The following is a 13,648-nucleotide window of genomic DNA, read 5'->3' as shown; positions in this document are numbered from 1 at the left end:
AGTGCTGAATGAGGCCATATATGCTACCAGAGGAGAAACCAACCATTAGTCTTACCTAGTTGTGAACCTGGTGAAGTCCTGTAATGACTCCTTTACCAAGACACACCTATTGTTTTAATAATGATACAAATGTCTTTGGGGTAACCAACTATTTCGGATAGGATTCATGTCAATTCCACAAACTGACAGTCATATAGATAAGAGTATATACCTTACAAAGGAAATAGGAACATTAAAATACATGTCTATATGTGGTTTTATATAACAGTTGCTCAAACATAACTTGTGTTGCCCTGTTTTATTATAAAATATGCTAGTGATATGAAAATGCATATAACACTAGTGATACTTTAAATGCTTCTTTTAAGGTATTTCTTTCACATTGGTTTAGACAAAATCATAAAGTCTAATGTATGATGTTAAGTTTTCAAACTTATGTCATTTTTTCTACATCTAGAAAATGACACAGCCCTGTTAATTAATCTTCCCTGCTCCAACTGAGACACTCCTTATGTCCATTTAAACAAGACAGTAAGGTCATCTTTATTTCAGAACCTGGAAAGTACCCCCTTGACCAAAGAAATTGGTTCCCATTAGCAACTGAACATAAGAGGGGTCACTGCATGCAAAGATTTAGCACCATAATGGGAGTGAGCATTTCATATTTTAATTTGGTCAGGTGAATTGTACCCCGCCAAGTGTACTTTATAACTATTTAATATTTCCTAGTCATTTGAATATAAATAAGCTTGTCAAGAGAATTTGGATAACTTTTTTTTATTTTTATTTTTAAAGCAAGAATATTTGGCAAGCAGGTTTTCCCAAGATCACCCAGCTTTAATTTTAAATTTCAAAAGCCTCACATTTAATCCCTTGAGCTGGCCTGTACCTTGCACCATCTGTTCCCATGGTTTTGTTATAACAGCGAGCACCTGCAGAGTTTTGCAACATTTCAAGCTGATTGTGGACAAAAATTGAAATAATTATAATTTTCATAAAGTAAAGACTTCCATTCAGACACCACAATCCCATCTAACATGGATTTCAGGAAGGCAATCTTACTTATAATGGGCTTCATATGGATAAAGGTAATTTATTTCTATTTTGTTTTTTTGTGGAAAATCAATTTTTTAAAACATATAGACAATCCATGTGGAATTCTCACACTCACTCCAGCTACATTGAGAAGACTTTTTGGTAATCCTAGTCAGTTCTTATAGTCAGTTCTCAGTTTATAGAGAAGAGCATCTTACTCAACTCTGAACAACCATGATATTACTCAACTTTGAACAACGATCAGACATCAGTCAACATCAAAGAAAAATCTCACCATCTTTTATTTCTTCATATTTTTTGTGTTTTATTTTGTTAACAGCTCTACTGTTAATACTAGAATAGTTATTGTATTGCTTTCAAAATTTTCTCTTATCATATTAAAATTAAAATGCATGTGTGTCATACATGAAAAGCAAAGTAGGGATAGAGTAAGTAGATGCTTATTTTATTCCTCTGCCATTGAGTAGGGAAATATTCTGTGCAAACATAGCCTGAAATTTTGTAGACCAGTGGCTTCATAAATACCTCACAAGTTAATTAATGATCTGTAGGCTGCCAGGAAATTGGTTAGGCGGAGAGAAGAAGCAGCATTTAGAGGATTCCAAAGTATTGAGAGTTTTGGTCTTTGTCTTGGTATTTGGAGGGACGTTGTTAAAGATCCTCATATTTAATTTTATGCTTGAAAAGTATTATTTTCTGTTGATATTTCACTTCTAATATTCCCTAAGACCTAAGTTGAAAATGTAGTACATTAATCAGGAGCTACCCATCATCAATTTGACATACTGTTCTTTAGATATTCAAAAGGAGTTAAATCCTATTTAAGACAGGACCAGATACATGGTTTAGAAAGATAAGAAAATTTAGTGCTAGATCTTGGCAAAACCAAAGTTCATTCAATATTACATAAAAAGACACCTATAAGACAACATAATACACACAAAAATATATACCATACCTATAGTTAAAAGTCAAGTTTGACTTTGAGGACGAACAGTTTAGGGTCAGAAAGGGAACTGCCGAGCTACCAGGAGCATGTGGTACCCTCGGGATCTGGTACACATCACAATGCTTTTTGTATTGTGGTGACAACTGCAATTGCTGGTCAAGTGGCGTATCCTATGCTGGTAGGGGAACTGACTTGTCTGAAGGAACATCAGAAAGCAGGAAGTGGCTTAACACATTGGGCAAGAATTGGTGCCACCGAATTCACAATAGAATGAGTGAGAAACAAAGTTTGGCAGCCCAAACTATTTAGAGAAAAGGGTATTTTACAGATGACTGGATATCCAAAGTCAGAGCAAATAACTTGGAAAATTGAAATGCTAATTACCCTAACTTTGCGTTTGAAGTTTAAGACTACTTGAAATACAGAAACATGAGAACTGTACATTGTAATTGGAGGTTTTATTTGGAAAGTTCTCATTGACCAACTTAGTTTAACAACTCTACCCATAACCCAATAATCTGAGCAACATCTTTGTTTCATTGTTCCATGGGGCATCAATAGACCATGAAGTCATCTTTCAAGATCCCATAGCCATTATATAAACAATACAAAGGATTGTTATTCTAGTGGAACAGTAGAGAACAAAATGATGCAAATATAATTTACATGGACAATTATATTTTGTAAATGTAAGCTAATGAATATGTCACACAAAAATGTCATTTAAAGCATTTATCAATGCATAGTAAACTGAAGGAACAAGTCTACTGACTTGTATGAATTGAAGGACAAGAAATTTTAATAAACTGGAGTCAAGTTATAAACTTAAGTTCTTCGGATTTTCCATTTAGTAGCTGAGACAGCTTGAAACAAAGAAGTGTTTCAAAAGCCACTGGAATTCTTTGGATTTTGAAACTGTAAGCTGTACGTGGGCATTTTATTTTGTTGACTATGTTCCTAGCAACCTTAGAATATATCTCTTCCATCTTTTCTGACTCTTACACCAAAAATAAAATAAAATAAAGCAACCTAATTGTAGTTTTTACAGACTCATTGCTGCTGCCTGCGTGCAATACCCATTTCCTGGGGGAAGAAGGAGTTGAGAAAATTCAAAGTAAAGGCACAGACTCCAGGGGATTCCTATACAGAAGCTCTTTATTGTAACAATGTCAGGGGTTTTTAGGGGGTTAGGGAAATAAAGCTGCCAAAGGAACGTTTCTGGTGGGTTCCTTTGAAATTGATGGTCACTGCTGGTGTCTTGTGATTGGCTAGGAGTGCACATCATTACTTTCCATGCTTTTTGGTCTACTGACAGGTTGTCTTGCCCAATTTGGTTTACTCGTGAGTTTGTATTACTTGCTTGTGCTTGCGCTATTGCCCTGCCTCACCTAACAATGGTGACATCTGATAATAGGCTTCTCTTACAGTCTGCATACTTTCTTAGGCAGTATCACAAATAACAAACTATGGTTTTGATTCATTTTGGGTTTAGGAAACTTTTGTGTGATAAACCTGTCTGTTCAGGATTTTGGCATTTTGTTCCAATACCAGTATATTTACAAGTCTCCCTTTTTATCCATTTCACTGCCATCTTTGTTACATGCATAGCTGATGCAAAGTAAACAGGGTGTCCAAAACAAACTGCCCTCATCCATGCTACCAAGCATCCTTTCACCCTTTTATTTTGTTAGGAGAGTGCCCATCTCCATTTGTGACTTTGAGAGCTCACTAGAATTGCTTCTGAAGAATCTCCATAGAAGTTTAGTGTGCTAAGATTGCCAACATTACAACCTATGTAAACTTGACCAATGTCTTACCACTTTTTCAGACCAAGACCCAGACAATCTTACGTTATGAACTACAGGGTAATCATTAAGAGATAGGTTAATGTAGGGTATTAATAAGCACATACAAGAAAATGCATGCCAAGCTACCAGTTAAAAACAAAAATTCTCCAGTAACTGATAGAAACAGAGGCAGAAACCCACAGCCAAAAATTAGGTCAAGCAGGGGGAATCCTGCTGAAGAGAAGCAGGAAGGATTGTAGGAGCCAGGAAGATCAAAGACACCACAAGAAAACCCACAGAAACAACTAACCAGGATTCAAGGGTGCTTACAGAACCGGAACTGACAAGCAGAGAGCCTGCATAAGACAGCTGTGTAGCTAGTTCTACTTGTGGGATTCCTAACTGTGAGAAAGGACTCTCTGGCTTTTGGGAACCTGTTCTTCATACTGAGATGCTTTGCAGAGCTTTAATACAAGGGGAGGTGCTTAGTCTTACTGCAATTTGATATGGCAGGCTTTGTTGATATCCATGGGAGACCTGCCCCCTTCTGAACAGAAATGGAAGAGAAGTGGATAGATGGAGAGGGAAAGGGGAGGGGAGGGGAGAGAATAGGAGAAGAGGAGGAAGGGGAAACCGTTGTCCAGACACAAATTAAATAAATAATTTAAAAAACTTTCCAGTTTCAAGTATACTATTAATATAAACATTTATAAGTACAACTGCATCCATTTTTACTATATCACGGTCACAAAACACCCTTCAAGGAACAAGACAGTTTTGTACCTGACACTTTCGTATCCATGTCTTTTGAAAAACTGTTTCTACAGCCTATCCCTAGAATTTCATCTTTTCCTTCTTGATTGTTCTTTAAATAATATCCTGTCCTCATGGTGCCAGCTATAACATTCATGTCTGTGGCCCCACAGACGGTCCAAGTCACAGACTATCACCCACATTCAGTTTTATTTTATTAAACTAAATACTTCATAAAATTAATGGATCTGCATCTGAAATTGACAAAAGATTGTTCCCTTAAAAACAGTACAGGTTTTTAAAGTTTGTTTTTAAAGAAGGTATAATGCTAATAACTAAGATATTTTAGTATAAATTAATAAAAATAAAGTTTTAGTGGTACAAATTATTCATGCTGTCCATGAATGTTAAAATACTCTAAATACTAAATCTTCTGAAGATAGTGGTTTTGGCAAAAGGACACTTACTTAATACCCTACCTCCTTCATAATAACCTCGAAATTTCCATAGACTTTTTGGCCCTTACTCTGTATATCTGTAAGATGGGATAGTACACCACTGCTGTCTTATAAAAAATATTATATATATATATATATACATACATATATATGTGTGTGTGCACAATATGCAAATATATGCATGTATAAGTCATAATACCACATGTAACGTATACTAGTATAATATATGAGTATATATAATAGTATATATACATTATAGATTAATGTAGATTAGTATATATCTTATATTAGAATGTAATATAGCTTGCACATGCTAAGGGCTCAGTAAACATCTTATGGAGCATCTTGAGGTCCTCTGATCCTATCAACAGCAGCAATCTATGCTTATTTCAAAGACAGACAATCCATACAGACCATGGTCATGGTAAAAATGCATGCAGCCAATATCTGTTTCAGCAGGCAAGAAAAAAAAAAGATACACTCTTCAGTTTAAAAGTTGATTGAGATGAACAGGAAGTAGATGTGGCCTCAAACATGTGTCCTCTTTTCTCTGTAGTGGTCCACTGTGGTTTCCCCAAATGCACTTCAGGAAAGAGGACGTTTCTTCTAGGAAACTTACACACCCAGAATTCCTTCTGTTATAAGTAACAATTTAAGAAGTTAGAATATACAGGAGGCCGTGAAGTCACATAATTAAAAGGTTTACTGGAGAAAGGTAAAATATTGTGCAGACATTCCAGTAGTCATCCTGAGCTGGCTGGGGCTTGAGTGGATCTTGGCGTATTTTGAATTTCCAAGTCCTATTTTTCCAGAGCATGTTGGTCTGCCTGGCCTGAAGTTTATTCCCTGCAGCCGCTTACTTTACCTGTAGCTAGTTAAATTGTTTCGGCTTTAAAAACAGGTCACAACCTTTTATCATTTTCTTTTGCTTAATTTTATGCCAAGGAAAAAAATAAAGCAGCATAAAATAAGAATTAATTTACACGGTACTAGCAATGTTTGCAAAACTTAGTGCTCAGTAGTGTTTAGACTTTGTGTTAAATCAAAAGAGATGCTGAATTTACTGAATTTTTACACTGTGTCAAAGACTGTATTAGATATTTATTTAATTGTTTAATTTCCTCAAATTGCATTCCAGAGTCTTTGAATCTGACTCTCCTAGGAATGAAAGAACAGTCAATCAATGAGGGCAAGACTTCAAACCTGTGCTCAATTCTATAGGGAAGTTTTGGGACTGTGGGAGTGAAGGTTGTCTCTTCTCTTGACCTTCTTCCCTAGCTTCTCATTGCACGAAGACTAATACCCAGCCTCTCACCTCTGCACACTTGTGCTGGCCTGCCTCTGTTACCTAATTTTATCAGCCTTCCCTCATCATTCCAGTCATTTTGAAATGCCATGTTTGTTTATGCCACAGAGGGAACCTTGGCATTACTGATAGAAACTCATCTGGTCCAAGAGCTGGGCATGGCCAGTGCCTGTCCATTGTTTTCTTCAGAATCATGTGGCCCACACAGGAAGACTTTCCCCAACCACCCAGTCTATATAAAGACTTTGCCGTCTGTTCCTCCCATTCTTGCTCTGCCACATCGCTTTGGTGAATTTCTTCAGAGCCCCTGTTACCATGTGGGGTTTCTTTGTTTAAAAAATATTTTTGTTGGCTTTTTCTCTCACTAAAATAAATGTCACATACAAAAAAAGGCCAAATGTCTTGATTTTTTGGTGACTAATTACTATTTATTGAGTGAGTAAATGGCTGGAAGGGATATGGTTTTGGTTACAGTATTCCTGATATTAGGTCCTTCTCTCCTATAAGTTTGATTATTTTTTAAAACATAAAGCCATCAACAAGTTCAAGTTTAAGCAATTTTCAAATTCTTTCATCCCCTGAACACTGTAAGTTTGAGGAGTAAAATTTAGTTATATAATAAAAAATAAAATCAGTAACAAAATTCCTAAGTTAAGCATGTTGATGCCCATTATTACAGTGATGGAATTCTATTGGCCTACAACTTCTGGATAAACCTTTGTATTATAGTGTAGATTGATTACACACAGTGAACTTCTTGTACTCAGTAAAGAAGCTTGCACAAATAAAATACTTTGACTGACTATGAAAGAGTGTTAATAACAATAACTAAAGAAAGTCTACTTACAGAAATATAATTTCCTTCGGCAGTCTGTATTCTTATTACCTGTCTTTATGAATGTATCACACCCAAAATTAACTGAACAGAATTTGCATTATGAGTTTAATTATTCACTTAGTAACTACCATTTGCTACCACTACTTCATTAAAAAAAATAAAACTGCCTATATAATCATTCTAAATGTGCCATAAAGTAAACGGATATTGAGGGCCTCATTTACATTGATTTTAACACCAATTTCTAATTTCTGATCACTTTAGGAAAAATATATTACACAACTTTTCACTGGGTGGTCGCTTTGAAAGTTTGTAAAGTTTCTGATTATTTGTATCAAAGCTAGATAAGCAAGTCAGGAATTAGATATTTGGAAATGAGTTCTAATTTCAGTTTGAAATTTCAACACTATACAAGCTATTTGTTCAGTGAAAAACAATACACAAACTCTTTGTTTTTAAATGCACAGGATTTGTGTAACATTGCCTCTGTCTCCAGCCAGTGTGACTGCTTTTTCTCCTGAAAAATATTAGGGTGACTTAGGATCTCTAAGCTTTCAGGTTAAACCTTACAAATGTTCCTGCTTGATCAGAGTTTCCTTTCAGGATTTATTGAGAGAGAAGCATCCAGAGGTCTGTGAAGAAAATGATAAAATGGATGCTTTGTTGTTGCTGGGCTATAGCCACCACTTTGGTTGAGTATAATGCTACCAAAACCCACAGCACTTAATTTATCTAACCTTCTGATAGTGAATGAACAAAGGTAAAAATAACAGGCTAGTTATAAACTAGTACTATGGCGATGACATTGTGAATTATTTAAAAAGGGCATATTCAATGTGACCATAGAGCCATCAATCATAATAGACATTGATGAGAAAAGAGGCTTCAGCCACTTCCTATCTGCAAGGAGAACAATTCTATCTCACAGGTAGCTATGAAGTGCCGGGTGACCTGATGTCACTTGCATTGTTGCTTTACCCTTTGAACAGACTGAGTAGATTCTCTCAATATTAGAATCAAATGAGTAAATAAATCCGCAGTTCACTGCCACTCTCCCTCTGAGTGCACACTTCAATTTGTCTAACAATGGAGAGGACAGAGAAGCCGAAATCTCTTCAAGCATGGATAAATTTTTTATGTAACGTTCAAATCCAGCTGCAAAGGATGGGGTTTTAAATGGTATCCGCTACTCTTAGAGGGAGCCCCAAGAGACGGAATCTTTCCACAGTTGTGTGGAAGCAGACCTTGTCTGGCTGCCACTGTCGCTTTTCTTCTGAAGCTCTGCTAAGATCACAATGATCTTTGAGATGCCAAATAAAAATATTTCCTTTGTCTTTCATACAAAGAACACAGTAGCACTTCGATGCCATAGCACAGAAACAATTTTAAAAGTGCGTACAGGTGACAGTGCTTGATTGATCAGCCCATTCATAGAATAGGTGGCTAGTTGAAGAAGTCAAAGCTGAACAATTTTATCTTTTTTATTCTCTTTAATTCATTAGAATAATTTTATGGCTATAGCCGTTCATGTCAGATGTTCTTATCAGAAATTTATAGAATGTATAAATAGAAATGATCTAAAATTCCGAGCAAGACTTTCTGCATAGGACCCTCTGCTATTTACAAATTAAAAACTAAAAAAAATGTGCATTTTTCTCTACATCATTTAATTTAATACCTCAGTCTAATGGGTTAATTTTTTATGGCATATGCCTAAGGATGCTATGCATATTTTCTTTATAAAAAAAAAAGTCCGTGGAAATTAGAGGACCCGAGTCAATAGGGTTTCCTTCTTTATCTCGTCCTCCCTCCCTCCTCCAGAAATGATTAGTCTGCTCTCTCTTAGATCAGAAATATGAACTGCATCTGCTTTGCATGCTGCGTCCTTAGCATGGTGGCTTGAAGCATGTACACAACTCATTTTTATTCACGTTTGCTCGGTAATATATTCTGGCAGCCTATTCATCTCCACGTAACCTCCCAAACCACTTTAAAAATGGGTACCACCACTTAATGGTTAATAACAGGTAAATCAAAGGTAAAAGATAACTAATTAATTTCCTAGCTCGGTTTTATTTTACTGTTACTGTTTTGAGAAAATATAACAAAAACCCCATTAGTGTTTAAGGTAAGGCCATGAAACAACATAATATAATGCAAGAAAGACATTTAATAGTGTAGAGGAATGTTAAATTACTAATTAACTCCAAGTTCCTGTAAAAGAAAGCATAGTAATTTACAGGATTATTGCAATATGCAGCTTGGATTGCTACGAGGGTCAGCTAGGGAGCATTTCATTCTATTTCCCCTCCTTAGTATGGTGGTTACTGTAAAAATCTTCGCACATTAAAAACGTCCCGTCCTACCCACAGTTCATTGCTGCTAATTAGCAGCAGTTGAGATTTTGCTAGCAGTCATTTTTTTTTCTATGTAAAGCTGCCAAATGTTACCAACTGCTCAAGATTCTCCGTGCAAGAAGTGTCCAGCTGCCCGGCTTCTGCCACTGTACTTGTGTTTCCTGTCGGCTTTAACACCTGTGCAAAGAAAATGCTAATCAAATTATCGGTACGGGGTTTTGTTATCAGAGCGCAGGTTATCAAAAGTGTTCTGGACTTTGGCTCAGACTCATCATCTACTGCTGGAAAATCATATTACACACACACACACACACAAACACACACAGAGAGAAAGAGAGAGAGTCAATCAAACATCTTTTCATCTACACATTCAGTGGAGACCAGTTGCTCTCTCAAACTTAAATCACCTCGGTAACTGCCATGTCAAAGCCAAATGTTTTCAGTCGGCTTAAACTTTTATTTAAGCAATAAAATACAAGAAAGTCATCTTTTAGTTTTACCTAAATATATAAGAAGAATGCCATAACTTTGATTAATAATTGATTAAATAAACCTTTCCTACATCAAAGCCAGGAAGAAGGGCTGTTGGCTGAAAGGCTGGACTATCAAATAGGACTTTGTTGTTTTCAGCATTGCTTTAGAACTGCAGCATGACAGAGGGAGCCGAGCATTAATTTTTGAGGTCTTAAATAATTACATAAAATAAAATCGGCTGCCATTCTCCTTAATTAAACACCAGTAGTGTTAAAACACTATAAATTTAGAAATAACCACACAGCCTAATCATTTCCTATTTTTTTTACTGACTTTATGACTAATTTATATTTAACCTTCCTCGGAACCTATGATCAGAATGTACTTTTTAAAGAAATTCAGAGCAACTGTCACTGGAGTCTAATACCTGGGTAAAGAGACTTAAAGCATTATAAGATTAAAGATGATATTAATGAGCTTCACCATTTAAATGGTTAAGTAACAAAAACCTACTTCTTCACTAATACTATGGAAGAGTTGATAAATACAGAACTCATATATTTAGATTGTCTATTAATGTCAAGGTGTTAGTTTCGGAAAAGCGGTTTCCTGTATAAATGTATACATGCACGTATATACGTCAATATTAGTATTATAAAATAATAAACATACAATCAAGCAGTTAACCTCGAACAGACCAGCCTTGGCTTGCAGATATACTTGTTGCAATTATGTTCTGTAGATCTTAGCTGAAATATTCCACTATTCAATTTATTCTTGCTTCATTTGTACTTGAAAAAGGCAATAGAATTGTACATTTTACATCTGACATGAGTATAAAATCCAGTCTGCTGACAGGAGGGAATCCATGCAGTCTGTGATCAAAACTGTAGCCCTAGGGTAACAGAGAACGAGTGTCAACTACATTCTCCTGCTGCATCTCAGCAAATCCCCTCTAGGAATCCAATCACAGCTTTCCAAATCTATATTTATATGGAAGTTATGAAGACTAATAGGGAGGGCACATAAAAAGTGTAGGAGCGTGAATTCAAGCACCATTATTCTATGATTTAAGAAACATTTTTTAATGAAAGGGGGAACAATAAAATGTTATTTAATAATCAATCTAGCATACCCAAGAGTTAAGTAAAGTTATTGTTAATGTAGTATAACTCTCTTCCAGAAACTAACCAAGTTTATTCATACAAATTTTTGAAGAAAAGCAAGGATACAACACTATCAACATATGACAAGTCAACTGCTTTCCCCCCCTTGTTCCTTCACCCTGTAGTTATAGCTCTACTCTGAGACAGTAGGTAAAGAGACTTGAGAAGTCTCTTTTAAGAACTTTTAAGTTCTTAGCAACACAGATGATTTTTTTTTAAACAAGAACTGGTCATAAAGTACAAGAAAAGTTATTCATGTCCAAATATGATTCCAATTGTCCAAATGTCTGATTCTTTATCAAGAAGTGAAACACTTACTTTGAGGAAGAAGAACTTGGCACGGGCAAAATAACCATATTGACCCTAAACAACTCAGAAGCAATTTGAAAGGAAAGAGTATTAAGGTAGTCATTCTGTTTGTTGCCATTCTAAATAGACAAACAGGTGTCTTCTAAGTTTCTGATGGGTAGCAGATCTAGACACAGAGATGTCCAGTGTCAAGAACCAATGATTGCCAGGTTTGCTCTTATTTTGGTTTTGTTTGTTTGTTTTGTTTCTCTCAGTTCTTACATGGGGAGGAGTTGTATAGAATAAACAAAAGTGTGCCATAGCTGACTTGGGAGGTTATACACTTGTTCCTTAAAAATGACACTTCCTTCATATTTTTGTAGGGCACAAGAATATGGATGTCTGGAAATATTAGTCTATGAAGGTAAATTAAGTTGGAAAATAGTCACCTGCTAGGGAATCAATGTTCTTAAGGAAAGAGTGAAACTTTTTTGAAAAACACTGCTAAGAACATCATCTGCTGTCACACACATTAGTGGATATCTGAGTTTGTTAAATCATTTCCTCTGCGGCACTATTAAAATGTGACATATTATTATTTTATAGGCTTTGAAAGGGGATAGAAAATAATTAAAAATGGCTGTGAAAAAAGTAAGTCTATGTGGCACAAAGAGCCAAGGGGCAAATGAAAGTCTCTTAGTGGATCATCAGCAATGAGAGGTGACTGTGTAGTTGCTGTAGGAAAAAGGTCATTAAATAAGGTTTGAATCTAGTTCTAGACTCGCTTTTGTTCAAGTGATCCACTTCAGGTCACCCTGTAGTGTTTTTGCTATAGTATGCCTTTGTATAATACCAATTATCAAGTATTGCTAAGGACAAGAAAATAATAATGAACTGATTTAATGGAAATGTTCAGTAATCATGCTAGGCATCACAGAGAAGCACAGTAGACAATGATCACCATAGTGATAATATTGGTGGAAGCAGCCCTCTTTGGAAACCGTAACAATGAGCACATTGCTCTGTACTGTGCTGAAAAGAAAAAGAAACCTATTAGGACTCTTTTCTATCTTCTTATGATTGTATATGTGTATGCTTTTATATAATAAGACATATAATCAGATGAAGTTAAATATTTCAATCCCTTTTTGAGGACATATTTTTAGGACACAGAGGAAGAAAGATTAAGGTATTTATCTATGTCCACCTGTCAGTGTTTGTCAGGATAGTTTCAAGTTATATGTTCTTTTTAGCATATGATGTGATCTCTTCTGAATGACTATTGAATATTTAGTTTTGTGAATGTGTGACTTTGTAATATATGTGACTTTATTTTGAAATTAAGACTTGTTTTATAGATGGAGATTTCTCTGGTTGTATCATTCTTTGTAAAGACATTTCAAAAACATTTATGTAGCCCTTTTTTCTGCGAGGGCCCTAGCCACAAAGTGGTCCCGATCCAGTACCAGAAGATCCATCAGCGAGGTGAGTGTGTTCCTGACTGTCCAGTGGACACCCCGGAAAGAGAGCCCAGACAACCCTCAACCCATTTAAACTTCCTGGTCGTTCAGCAGGGGCTTCTCTCCCCTTCTACTGATTCTCTCTTCGTATCCCATCCCAGCTTATTCCCAGGCACCCCTTCCCTTCTGTGTGGTCAAAAGATCCCCTAACTCAGCCTGTTTGGGGCCTGAGGATCTGGGGACAAAGTGGTGAGTGCAACCAGGCAGGATTGCCTTTGTTTCACTGAGCTTGTAGGCAGCAAGCTAATCATTTTGTCTCTGAGATCCCTGGCCAGCAAGTGGCCCTGATCCTTTACCAGAAGATCCATCGGAGAGCATTTGAAAGAAGAGATGGGAAGGCACCAATGCAAGAATTCCTCCAACAATCTGAAAAACAACATGATAACACCAGAACCAAGTGAACATACAACAGGAAGACTTGAACACCCTAATCCAGAAGACGTAGGAAAAATAGACATTAAATATAACATTAATGAAAGTGATAGAGTCCCTTAAATAGGATGTGAAAAACTCCCTTAAAGAAATGGATGAGAAGAATAACAAAAAGTTTGACGAAATGAATAAATCTCTGAAAGATACCCTAGGAAACCAAGAAAAAAAATCAAACAGATAAAGGAAGCAATTCAAGACTTGAAAACTGAAATGGAGGCAATGAAGAAAACAAACTGAGGGATGGCTGGATATGGAAAATCTAGA

This window comes from Alexandromys fortis, unplaced genomic scaffold, assembly GCF_014885135.2.
Source record: "Alexandromys fortis isolate MF-2015 unplaced genomic scaffold, M_Fortis_MF-2015_v1.1 scaffold_8_9099976_23576923, whole genome shotgun sequence".
NCBI classification, from domain to species: Eukaryota; Metazoa; Chordata; class Mammalia; order Rodentia; family Cricetidae; genus Alexandromys; species Alexandromys fortis.
Note: the sequence above shows the minus strand (reverse complement) of the source record.